General features: G+C 35.8%; 1 long non-coding RNA gene and 1 other non-coding gene across 2 annotated transcripts; both read right to left on the reverse strand.

Moving 5' to 3' along the window:
* Positions 1 to 879: 879 nt before the first annotated feature.
* Positions 880 to 986, reverse strand: LOC146916489 (small nucleolar RNA R71). Its single transcript, XR_015017032.1, has one exon. It is a non-coding gene; the product is annotated as a small nucleolar RNA R71 (small nucleolar RNA).
* A 7,749-nt stretch (positions 987 to 8,735) lies between these two features.
* LOC146916490 (uncharacterized) lies at positions 8,736 to 10,724 on the reverse strand. Its single transcript, XR_015015082.1, has 2 exons — positions 9,565 to 10,724; positions 8,736 to 9,124 (listed from the first exon to the last, which is right to left on the reverse strand). It is a non-coding gene; the product is annotated as an uncharacterized LOC146916490 (long non-coding RNA).
* Between the last annotated feature and the right edge of the window lie 629 nt (positions 10,725 to 11,353).

The raw sequence follows: 11,353 nt of genomic DNA on the forward strand, positions 1-11,353 counted from the left end.
GGCTAAGGGAAACCGGTCTTTAGAAATTAGTGTGTAAATCATGAAATTAGATGTTTAGGTTTTGTCTAGTGAAGGATTAGTTATTAAGATGAACCAATGATCCTAAGGCCCTTTATTATTATCGTTTTTACCTTCAGCAATCAAACTCTTTCTTATCAACTTTCTCTCCTCTAATCATTCATTAAAAGTTAATTAAGTTGAACAACTCCCTAGCGGAACGATAACTCTACTTACTACTATTACTTCGATAGGCCGTGCACTTGCGGTTTGGCCCTATCAAGTTTTTGGCGCCGTTGCCGGGGAGTTAAATAATTTAATTAGCTTTTTCTTAGTGATTAGAATTCTCTCTTCTTCTCTTTCTTTTTATGTTTTTATTTTTATTTTTATTTTTCTGTTATCACTAACTTCTTCGGTTCTCAATTTTTTATGCGAAAAACCAGAAATCGAGTTGTAATAATCAACGAGATCGAAAGGTATTTGCATAGACGAAAGAGAGACGCACGAAATAACACCGCCATGGCCAATCGCACTCTCAAAGAGTATGCAACGCCGTCTACGGCTGAGCCACAAGCTGTTATTGTGTACCCAACGGTTGAGGATGACAATTTTGAAATTAAGCCTGCCCTACTTAACTTGGTGCAGCAAAACCAATTCTCGGGATCCCCCACTGAGGATCCCAATCTTCACATCTCTGTTTTCCTACGAATTAGTGGAACCATGAAGGAGAACCAAGAGGCCGTAAGACTTCATCTCTTTCCCTTTTCCTTAAGGGATAGAGCTAGCGCTTGGTTCCATTCCCTCGAAGTCGGTTCCATTACTTCATGGGATCAGATGAGGCAAGCATTCCTTGCCTGTTTCTTTCCACCATCTAAAACCGCTAAACTTAGAGACCAAATCACACGGTTCAACCAAAAAGATGGGGAATCTCTCTATGAGGCGTGGGAGCGTTTCAAAGAAATGCTAAGACTTTGTCCCCACCATGGCCTAGAGAAGTGGCTTATAGTCCACACTTTTTATAATGGCTTGTCTTATACCACTAAGATGTCTGTTGATGCAGCTGCAGGTGGAGCACTTATGAACAAGAATTACACGGAGGCGTATGCCTTGATCGAAGACATGGCTCAAAATCACTACAAGTGGACCGACGAGAGAGCCATCACTAGTTCTTCACCCTCCAAAAGGGAGGCAGGTATACACGAAGTCTCTAACTATGACCACCTTGCTTCTAAAATTGATACACTAACTGAAAAACTTGAAAAACTCAATGTTAGTGCTATCAATTCTGCTTCTACTCCTTCTTGTGAAATATGTGGTATAACTGGTCATTCTGGTGTTGATTGCCAACTAGGTAGTGCTATTAACGGTGTTGAGCAAATGAATTATGCTCAATACAACCAAGGGATGAGACAAAATCAAAATTTTTATAAAAACCAAAATCCCTATGGACAAGTAGCACCACCCGGTTATGCAAACAACCAAAGATTCACTCAGAAATCCAATTTGGAAATTTTGTTGGAAAATTCTATTGCCAACCAAAACAAACAACTTCAAGAACTAAAAAACCAAACTGGATTTCTGAATGATTCTCTTTCCAAGCTCAATACCAAGGTTGATTCTATCGCTACTCACTCTAAAATGCTTGAAACTCAAATCGCTCAAATAGCCCAACAAGTGGCTACCTCTTCCCAAACACCGAGTCTTTCCTGGTCAAACCGAAGCCAATCCCAAAGCCCAAGTTAATGTCATATCTTTTAGGGGTGGTAAGTTAGGCGAAACTTTTGCTAAGGTTAAAAATATTGGGAAAGAAAATGTCAAGCCCTTAGGTGATAAAGTTGTGATAGAAGAAGCAAAACCACTTGAAGAAAACAAAACTCCATCCCCCTTAAATCCTGAAAAGCTTAAACTAGAGGGTAAGTTTGAAAAATTTGTTAACATACTTAGGAAGATTTGCATTAAACTTCCCTTTGCTGAAGCTTTGTCTAGGATGCCTCTATATGCCAAGTTTTTAAAGGAAATTTTTTCAAAGAAAAGGGCTATAGAGCATAATGAGACAATAGCCTTGGCTAAGGAAACTAGTGCAATCATCCAAGAAGCACCCCCTAAGCTTAGAGATCGAGGTAGCTTTGCCATACCATGTGAAATTGGGAATGAAACCATAAACAAAGCCTTATGTGACTTAGGAGCTAGTGTTAGTTTGCTGCCTTTGTCTCTTCTAAAAAGGATAGGGATAGGAGAATTGAAACCTACCGAGATGGAATTGAAAATTGCTGATCGTTCTACCATGAAACTTGTAGGATTTGTCGAGGACATACCCGTTAAGATAGAAGGGATATACATCCCCACTGATTTTGTAGTCGTTGACATTGAAGAGGACGATGACGTCCCTATAATCCTAGGTAGACCTTTCCTTGCAACTGCAGGAGCTCTCATTGATGTTAAACTTGGTAGGATAGTCTTTCAAGTGAGTGATAAGATGGTAGGATTTGAGTTGGAAAACGTTATGAAAGGTCCCGCTCTTTACTCTTGTTGCATGCTTAACGATCATGTTGGGAAAGAACGTTTTATAGCGTCATCTACACAATATGATATCTTTGATCCATTCTAAGGACTCTTTCTAACCGTCAAGCTAATGACATTAAAAGAGCGCTTCGTGGGAGGCAACCCACGCATTTAATTGCTTTTGTTTTGTTTGTTTTTCTTTGTTTTAGGTTGTTTTGTAGGTAATTGTCCGAGTACGATTCAAGAAAATGAAATTTTTTGAAGCCCCCTGGACCAGAAGGTTGGCACGGCCCGTGCTAAGACTGGCACGGCCGTGCCAGATTTTTCAAGCAAAATTGAAGGTTTAAGTCAGAAAGATGGCACGGCCCGTGCCAATAGGTGGCACGGCCGTGCCCGAGTTCTTGCCCCATATATCTACAAATTTTTCTTTCTTCTTCCTCATTCACAAACAACAACCCTCTTTCATCTTTCAAACTTCTCTCTAAACCTCCATAACCTTCAAACCTTCATATCTCCCTCAATTCTTCACCAAACCACTCAATTCTTTCACCAATCAATCACAAACTTCATCCCAAACAAAAGCCACCAATCAAAAACATCTTTCATCCATTCAAACCCATAATTCACCAAAACCCTAATCTTTCAAAACCTAACCCAAACACCACAAAACCTTAACCAATCTCCACATCCAAACCTACAAACCTTCCTTAAACATCAACCCCAACCCTAAACCTTCAAAACCAATTCCAACAAGGGTCAATGGCTTCAAGAAGAAGTGGTAAAGAACCAGCAAGCTCTCAAGGAGGACCTCCCCCAAAGAAGCAAGCACAAGTGAAGAATCATGGAATAAACTTCAAGAACAACAAGCAACGGGACAGGTATAAAATTCTAATCTCTAAACACTTGCATCCTTCTCGTTATCCTGATCCCAACACTTTAGATGTGCTAGAGCTGTTTGATGATGTTTCTAGGATGATAGGAAAGTTAGGTTGGACTGATTTGCTGAAACCTATGCGGGGTTATGAAAACTTCACTTATGAATTTTTAAGCTCAATTGTTTTCACTAAAGATAAGTTAAATTTTGATAACCCTAACCATAGAGTTGTTTTTCGGTTGATGAATATTGATTATGACATGTCACTTCAGCACTTTTGTGAGGCCTTAGGTTTTGCAAATGAGGGATATATTCATGATCATTGGGATCCTAGCCTAAAACCGGATAACTATGACCCAGCTGCCTTTTGGACACGTATCACCGGCGTTTCCAACTATGTTCCTAGAGCCAACAAAGCTAGCAACATCCACAACCCCGTACTTAGGTACCTCCAAAGGGTAATGGCTTGCACTATTTGGGGTAGAACCGAGCTAGGAAACACTAGAACCGATGAATTGTTCATGCTATGGGCAATGCTCCACAACCACCCCGTCAATACTTGTTTTTATTTGATTGATTACCTAGACTTTGTCGGTACTAGACCGGCCGGTAGAGGAGACATAGTGGTGGGTGGCATCATTACATATATAGCTAGGTGTTTTGGAGTGGGTGAAGATGAGGGAATCAAACCAATTGAGGGAAACAATAGGCTTAACATAGAAACCCTTATTGCTATGAATTTCATCAAACATCGTCCACCTCTCCATTACCAACTTAAGCTAAATGTGCCAATTGTGTTTTTATTGCCTAACCCACCTCAGACTACCACCGAGGTGGAAGAAAATTGGTTGTATGTTGATGATGTGCAGGTTCTAGAACAACAAGATGATGAAGGAGAGGGTGCTAGCTTGCACCATGATGAAGGAGAAGGTGCTAACTTGCACCAAGAAGGGCACCATGACCATGAAGCTGGTGAGCTTAATGAAAATCAAAGATGGACATGGATTCACAATGAAATCGAGAGGATGAGCACCGAGCAACAAAGGCAAGGTGTTGAGATATCCGGCCTTCGCAATGAAGTTCAAAGGGGCAACCGTGTCAATAATGAAAATAATGAGATGCTCCGTCGGATGATGCAACACCTCCAACTTCAAGGTCCTCCTTATGGACCTCAATAACATGTGAGCTTTCCTCTTCCTCTTTTCCCTTCTTCTTCCTATCTCTCTCATTCTTCTTCTACTCATCTCCTTCTTTCTTCTCCTTCTATTTCTTCTCTTTTAATTTCTTTTTCTTTGAATCATTGAGGACAATGCTTCCCCTAAGTGTGGGGGGCCTAATAAAGTGTCTAGAGTCGTAGTGTTCCCAAACTCCCTTGAACTTTATTCTTTTGTTTTGTTTTTATAGCAAGAGGCATAACTAAGTAGCTTGTTTTTAATGTAAATATGGCATGAAATTTTTTTGTTTTGTCTCTTCTTTAAAGGTTGTTTCTTGTACATAAAAGTAGTTTCTTGTGTTTCTTGTGTTCTTGCTATACCCATATCTTGTTTTAATGTGAAAATTCTCCAATGAGAAAAGCACCCGGTTGCAATCCTTGAGTAAATGTATGAATAGGTATTTTAAGGAACACGTTCTATCTTTAGTATTAACTTAGACCCTTTAAAGTCTTAAGAGTAAAAGTAGTATAAGTTTGTGTGGGAAAATTAATCAAATTGATTCTTAATTGTTATATTCTTCTTAATTTGTTAATGTTAAATGGGGCGGGAGAATGGCACCAACATGTGGGGGAAAGGACAATTACATCCTAACTTCCTAATTGTGGTGGTGACTCCCTAATTTGAACCTAAAGTGAAACAAATTCATCAATGCTAGGGGGAAAGGACAATTACATCCAAAAAGACTTCCTACGCGGAGATGAAACAAATAATAATTTTGCAGCACTGCTTAGGGTGATTTTGAATCTAGGGGGAAAGGACAATTACATCCGAGAAGACTTCCTACGAGGATAGATAGCCCCTAAGCATCTGCAGCCCCTTGTGCTTAATTGTTAAATTAATTCAATCTTAACTTTAATTCCCATCACTCTTATATGAAATGAAGAAAGGACTTTTCTCGGTTACTTTAGCACTAAGGATAGAACCTATTCCTCATAATATCTGTCTTATACAGGAGCAAGAAAAGGGTTGGACTGCACACACACACTCACTTGAGACTTGATGTTGGGTAGAATAGGTTCATGAGAAGTGTTTGAAGTTGTAATTAGTGTACTTGAAGCAAAGCCTTTCTTTCGAGACACATTGTTCTTAATATTGCCATAATCAATCTTTTGTTGCTACTATGTTTGTTGCCTTTTGCTTGAGGACAAGCAAAGATTCAAGTGTGGGGGAGTTTGATGAGTCATAGATAGTATTATTTATTGCCTTATTTAGTTTAGTTTTATTTTAGATTTGATTTTATTTTATCGCATTTTATTTTAGTTTAGAATATTTTACTTCAAATTGTGTTTTATTTTATTTTAGGAATAAATATATGGTGGAAGGTGCCTTGGAGCAAAAGAAAGAGGACTGGAGCAAATACAGCGCAAGAATACGAAGATACGGGACAAAAATAAGTTCCCCCAAACTCAGAAGCTTGGCACGGCCCGTGCCAACATGTGGCACGGCCGTGCCAACATGTGGCACGGCCGTGCCCGTCTCCAGGACATGTTTTGCTGCTTTTCTTCAAGCCCAAGTTACCCTGTTGCAGCTTTACCGTTTTATCCTTCTAGTTGCTTAGTTTCTAAGTCAGATGTAAAGCTATAAATAGAGTAGCTCTCCACCATAAACAATCATGCTTTACTTTGTTTATTTCAATTGCTATTTTAATAAAAGTCTTTATTTTCCCTTTTACTTTCTTTGCAATTTATTTTTACCGTATTTCTCTCTTCTTCCTCCATGTCTACGATGAACATGAGTGAGTAGACTTCTTAGTCTTAGGATTATTGGGGAGTCTAATGACTCAATCCTAAACAAAACATGTCTAAACCCTAATTTCTATGTAACCCTAATTTCTAATCTAGATTCACCGTCTTAACGTGGATTAACAATTATCAAACTGTGGAAGCGAAAGCGGAGGGTTTGATAATCGTTAATCCATCATCCCAAACATCAATTCATAAAGCGAGAGCGGAGTCTTGATGTTGGAACAAGTGAATCTAGACAATAATTGCAAAACAGTGAAATAGTCTTTGCAATTATTGAGACAAAGAGTAGTTTCAATCCTCTATGCATCTTCTAGTAATCATGTCAGTGAAATAGGCTTGGTTGCTAGAAGTAAACTCTCACCGGACTTTCATCGGAAAGGTGAGGGGCTAAGGGAAACCGGTCTTTAGAAATTAGTGTGTAAATCATGAAATTAGATGTTTAGGTTTTGTCTAGTGAAGGATTAGTTATTAAGATGAACCAATGATCCTAAGGCCCTTTATTATTATCGTTTTTACCTTCAGCAATCAAACTCTTTCTTATCAACTTTCTCTCCTCTAATCATTCATTAAAAGTTAATTAAGTTGAACAACTCCCTAGCAGAACGATAACTCTACTTACTACTATTACTTCGATAGGCCGTGCACTTGCGGTTTGGCCCTATCAACTTCCATGGTTGATTTTAGAATTTTCAAAAAAGGCCAAAATGGGGGTTAGGTTAATTTCCTTGTCAATTTACGGATTTTACTCGTTTTCGACTATTTTTCTTTCACTAAAAAGGGGATAAAGTGGCCTAGCCTTATCGGATCGAACCATGTAATAGTTCCTAGGAAATCTAACCAGCATATCTACGACTTCCATGGTTTATATTAGAATTTTCAAAAACGGCCAAAAAGGGTGTTAAGTTAATTTCCTTGTTAATTTACGGATTTTACTCATTTTTGACCTTTTTTCTTTCCCTAAAAAACGCAAAAAGTGGCCTAGCCTTATCGAATCGAAGCATGTAATTGTTCCTAGGAAATCTAACGAGCATATCTATGACTTCCATGGTTGATTTTAGAATTTTCAAAAACGGCCAAAATGGGGGTTAGGTTAATTTCCTTGTCAATTTACGGATTTTACTCGTTTTTGACAATTTTCTTTCACTAAAAAGGGCATAAAATGGCCTAGCATTATCGAATCGAAGCATGTAATAGTTTCGAGGAAATCTAACGAGCATATCTACGACTTCCATGGTTGATTTTAGAAATTTCAAAAATGGCCAAAATGGTGGTAAAGTGAATTTCCTTGTAAATTTACGGATTTTACTCGATTTTGATCCTTTTTCTTTCACTAAAAAGGGCATAAAGTGGCCTAGCCTTATCGAATCGAAGCATGTAATAGTTCCTTGGAAATCTAACGAGCATATCTATGACTTCCATGGTTGATTTTAGAATTTTCAAAACGGCCAAAATGGGGGTTAGATTAATTTCCTTGTCAATTTACGGATTTTACTCGTTTTTGACCATTTTTCTTTCACTAAAAAGGGCATAAAGTAGCCTAGCCTTATCGGATCGAACCATGTAATAGTTCCTAGGAAATCTAACCAGCATATCTACGATTTCCATGGTTTATATTAGAATTTTCAAAAACGGCCAAAATGGGGGTTAAGTTAATTTCCTTGTTAATTTACGGATTTTACAGACCCTTTTTCTTTCCCTAAAAAAGGCAAAAAGTGGCCTAGCCTTATCGAATCGAAGCATGTAATAGTTCCTAGGAAATCTAACGAGCATATCTACGACTTCCATGGTTGATTTTAGAAATTTCAAAAATGGCCAAAATGGTGGTAAAGTGAATTTCCTTGTAAATTTACGGATTTTACTCGATTTTGATCCTTTTTCTTTCACTAAAAAGGGCATAAAGTGGCCTAGCCTTATCGAATCGAAGCATGTAATATTTCCTTGGAAATCTAACGAGCATATCTGTAACGCTATCTCCAAGGTAACATGATGAATGACAGATGACACTACTAAACCTCTTATTCCTTCGGTTGTCCTAACCAGCCCTGTAAAAGTCAGTGTTTGGGATGCCCTATCCAACTCCCAAACCGCATCACCTATCTCCTCTAAACACTCAATCTTGCGGGTTCCCGAGTGATTCAGTAATTCTCCCGGCATCATCTGCAAATTGTAAGGGTGAAATACTCGCACACAAGGTTAACTAAATGCTAATAATGATGATATATAATATTTTATAGTTACATGAAATGTTTTTCAAATAAATAAATATATAACACAATTATACATGTAATTTCTTTCACTATTAAATTCTGCAAAAATTAAATAACCACATAGAAATTAAATAATCACAAGCAAATATAAATCAATTGAGAACATAAAAATTTATGGCAACTACACACATCAAAGTTAGTCAAAACAAAGATCACTTAACACTTTATCATAATCAATACAAAGGTTATAGTTTTGACTTGTTAGTAACATCTTGGTTAAACCTACTCCATGGAGACCTCTATTATGAGTGTAAGGCCGTCTCAACTGCCATAACATGATTGTTTGCAATGAGTAGATATATAATCTCTACTCCAACCATTCTGGCCCGATCGCTGCACCTTATTATAGATAGTCCTGCACAGTCAGGTATCACTGCGTCGGGTATTATGATTTCCTCCAGTTAGAGAAGCCATCACTAACTATTGGTAGGAGTTCAAAACGCCTGTGATCCCCAGAAGGTCTGTAGTCGACCCAACCGAACCTATCCTCAGTCTTATATACGTTATCGTATTATAAGAAACAACCTGTATTACTCTTTACAAAAATTATTATTTTTGTAAATCTTCAACACAACTGTTTTCATCAACAATCGACTTAACAATTTAATTGTCAAAAGTCATAAATGTACCTTAAGAGAAATTTCTTCAAATAAAATTAATAATAATAACTGTGAGTGAGTTATAAGATAAATAAATTAAGAAAAATATATTATATATACTTACAATACCACGTTTAACTGATTACTTATCATATATATATGTATGCATAATATTTAGAATGTTTTCTAGAATTTCTTCTTTCTACTTACTGTCCATTTCAATAAATAATATAAATAATCAAATTTGCTCATTAATAATATATATTTAAAATAGATTAATACTACAATTAAATACACAAATTTTCTTAATTTCATGTGATAATATACATATATATCTTGGGCGTTCTCTAAAGTATATCCCCTTACCTTTCAGCTTTTCAAAACTTGAGTAATCACCTTCTTCAACACCTAATTACTCATCAAAATAATTTTCTCTTAACTACTATCATTGAAATAAACACTAAATTTATTAAATAAATTCTAAAGACAATTTTCCAATAGCTATAATGAACTATTTTATTCAAATGGTGTCAGTAGTGATTATTCTTTCTTAGTTAAAATAACTTTTGAATTTTAACATGATGGATTTCTACTAGTTTTAACCAAATCTTCCAAAATAATATAATTATGAGTTATCAAAACTTTTAAAAATAAATTCTAATACCTACCATTTTATTTATATATATCAATAGATACAACTTAATTAAATTTACATAATTAATATAGTCAAGTGTTTAAACTCCTAAATGTGTAGTAAGAATTTAATAAATAAATTCATGTTTCTAATCTTTAAAGAAAATGACTATTCCATTTTAATCAACTCCATCACTAAAAATATGGCTAACATAACTCATTATTTTTGGTTAATTTGTGAAGATCTAGTGAGATTTATAGTTTTGATTCTCTAAGGCATAACATTAATTTCAACAAAAGTTTATTGAAAGGCCAAATTATTTTATAGTGGTTAGCTAAGTTACATGAATAAACATTTTGGACTAAAATAATACAAACAAAACAAAGGAATAAAAGAACTAGTTTATTTTTGGAATATTAAACAAAGTAGTTAAAAAGAGTAGAGAGAACTAAGAGTTTACCTTAGTTTTTTTTTTTCTTCTGCTATATGGTATGTGCAGGTTTTGTGATTTAATAAGGAGTACCAATTGCCTATTTATAAGTAAATAAGTGTAGTCTATTATGGTGAACAAAGCAACACGTCCTTAGTTTAATCACTGTAAGAGATATACTCAAGTAACCTTCATGTATCTGCCACGCCAATGGATAAGCTAATGCTAGTAATTCTTATCAGTAAACTGTATATTCTTATCCAATTCTGTTTTTAAAAAAATCATAAATAATATAATTAATCATATAATCCTATCATATATATTTTTCTGGTTTCAAAACTATATTTATTTATTTATTTCGGTAATAAAATTTATACAGTCGAGCAAATCGCTGTCCGAAATCCGGTAGAATTTTAAGCCGAAATTTTTAACATAGCCTGTTATAATATTATAGTTCTAATATATAACATTATTTTTCCTAAATTCCCTCTCTAAAAAGAATTTAATTAAAAGTTAATTCAGAATAAAATACCGCAAAAACACACTAAATAATGCATAAAAAAATAGGGTGTCACAATATCTATGACATCCATGGTTGATTTTAGAATTTTCAAAACGGCCAAAATGGGGGTTAGGTTAATTTCCTTGTCAATTTACGGATTTTACTCGATTTTGATACTTTTTCTTTCACTAAAAAGGGCATAAAGTGGCCTAGCCTTATCGAATCGAAGCATGTAATAGTTCCTAGGAAATCTAACGAGCATATCTATGACTTCCATGGTTGATTTTAGAATTTTGGAAAACGGCCAAAATGGGGTTTAGGTTAATTTCCTTGTCAATTTACGGATTTTACTCGTTTTTGACAATTTTCTTTCACTAAAAAGGGCATAAAATGGCCTAGCATTATCGAATCGAAGCATGTAATAGTTTCGAGTAAATTTAACGAGCATATCTACGACTTCCATGGTTGATTTTAGAAATTTCAAAAATGGCCAAAATGGTGGTAAAGTGAATTTCCTTGTAAATTTACGGATTTTACTCGATTTTGATCCTTTTTCTTTCACTAAAAAGGGCATAAAGTGGCCTAGCCT

Source organism: Medicago sativa, chromosome 6 (assembly GCF_051527215.1).
Source record: "Medicago sativa cultivar Bolivia chromosome 6, Bolivia_mono, whole genome shotgun sequence".
Taxonomy (NCBI): Eukaryota; Viridiplantae; Streptophyta; class Magnoliopsida; order Fabales; family Fabaceae; genus Medicago; species Medicago sativa.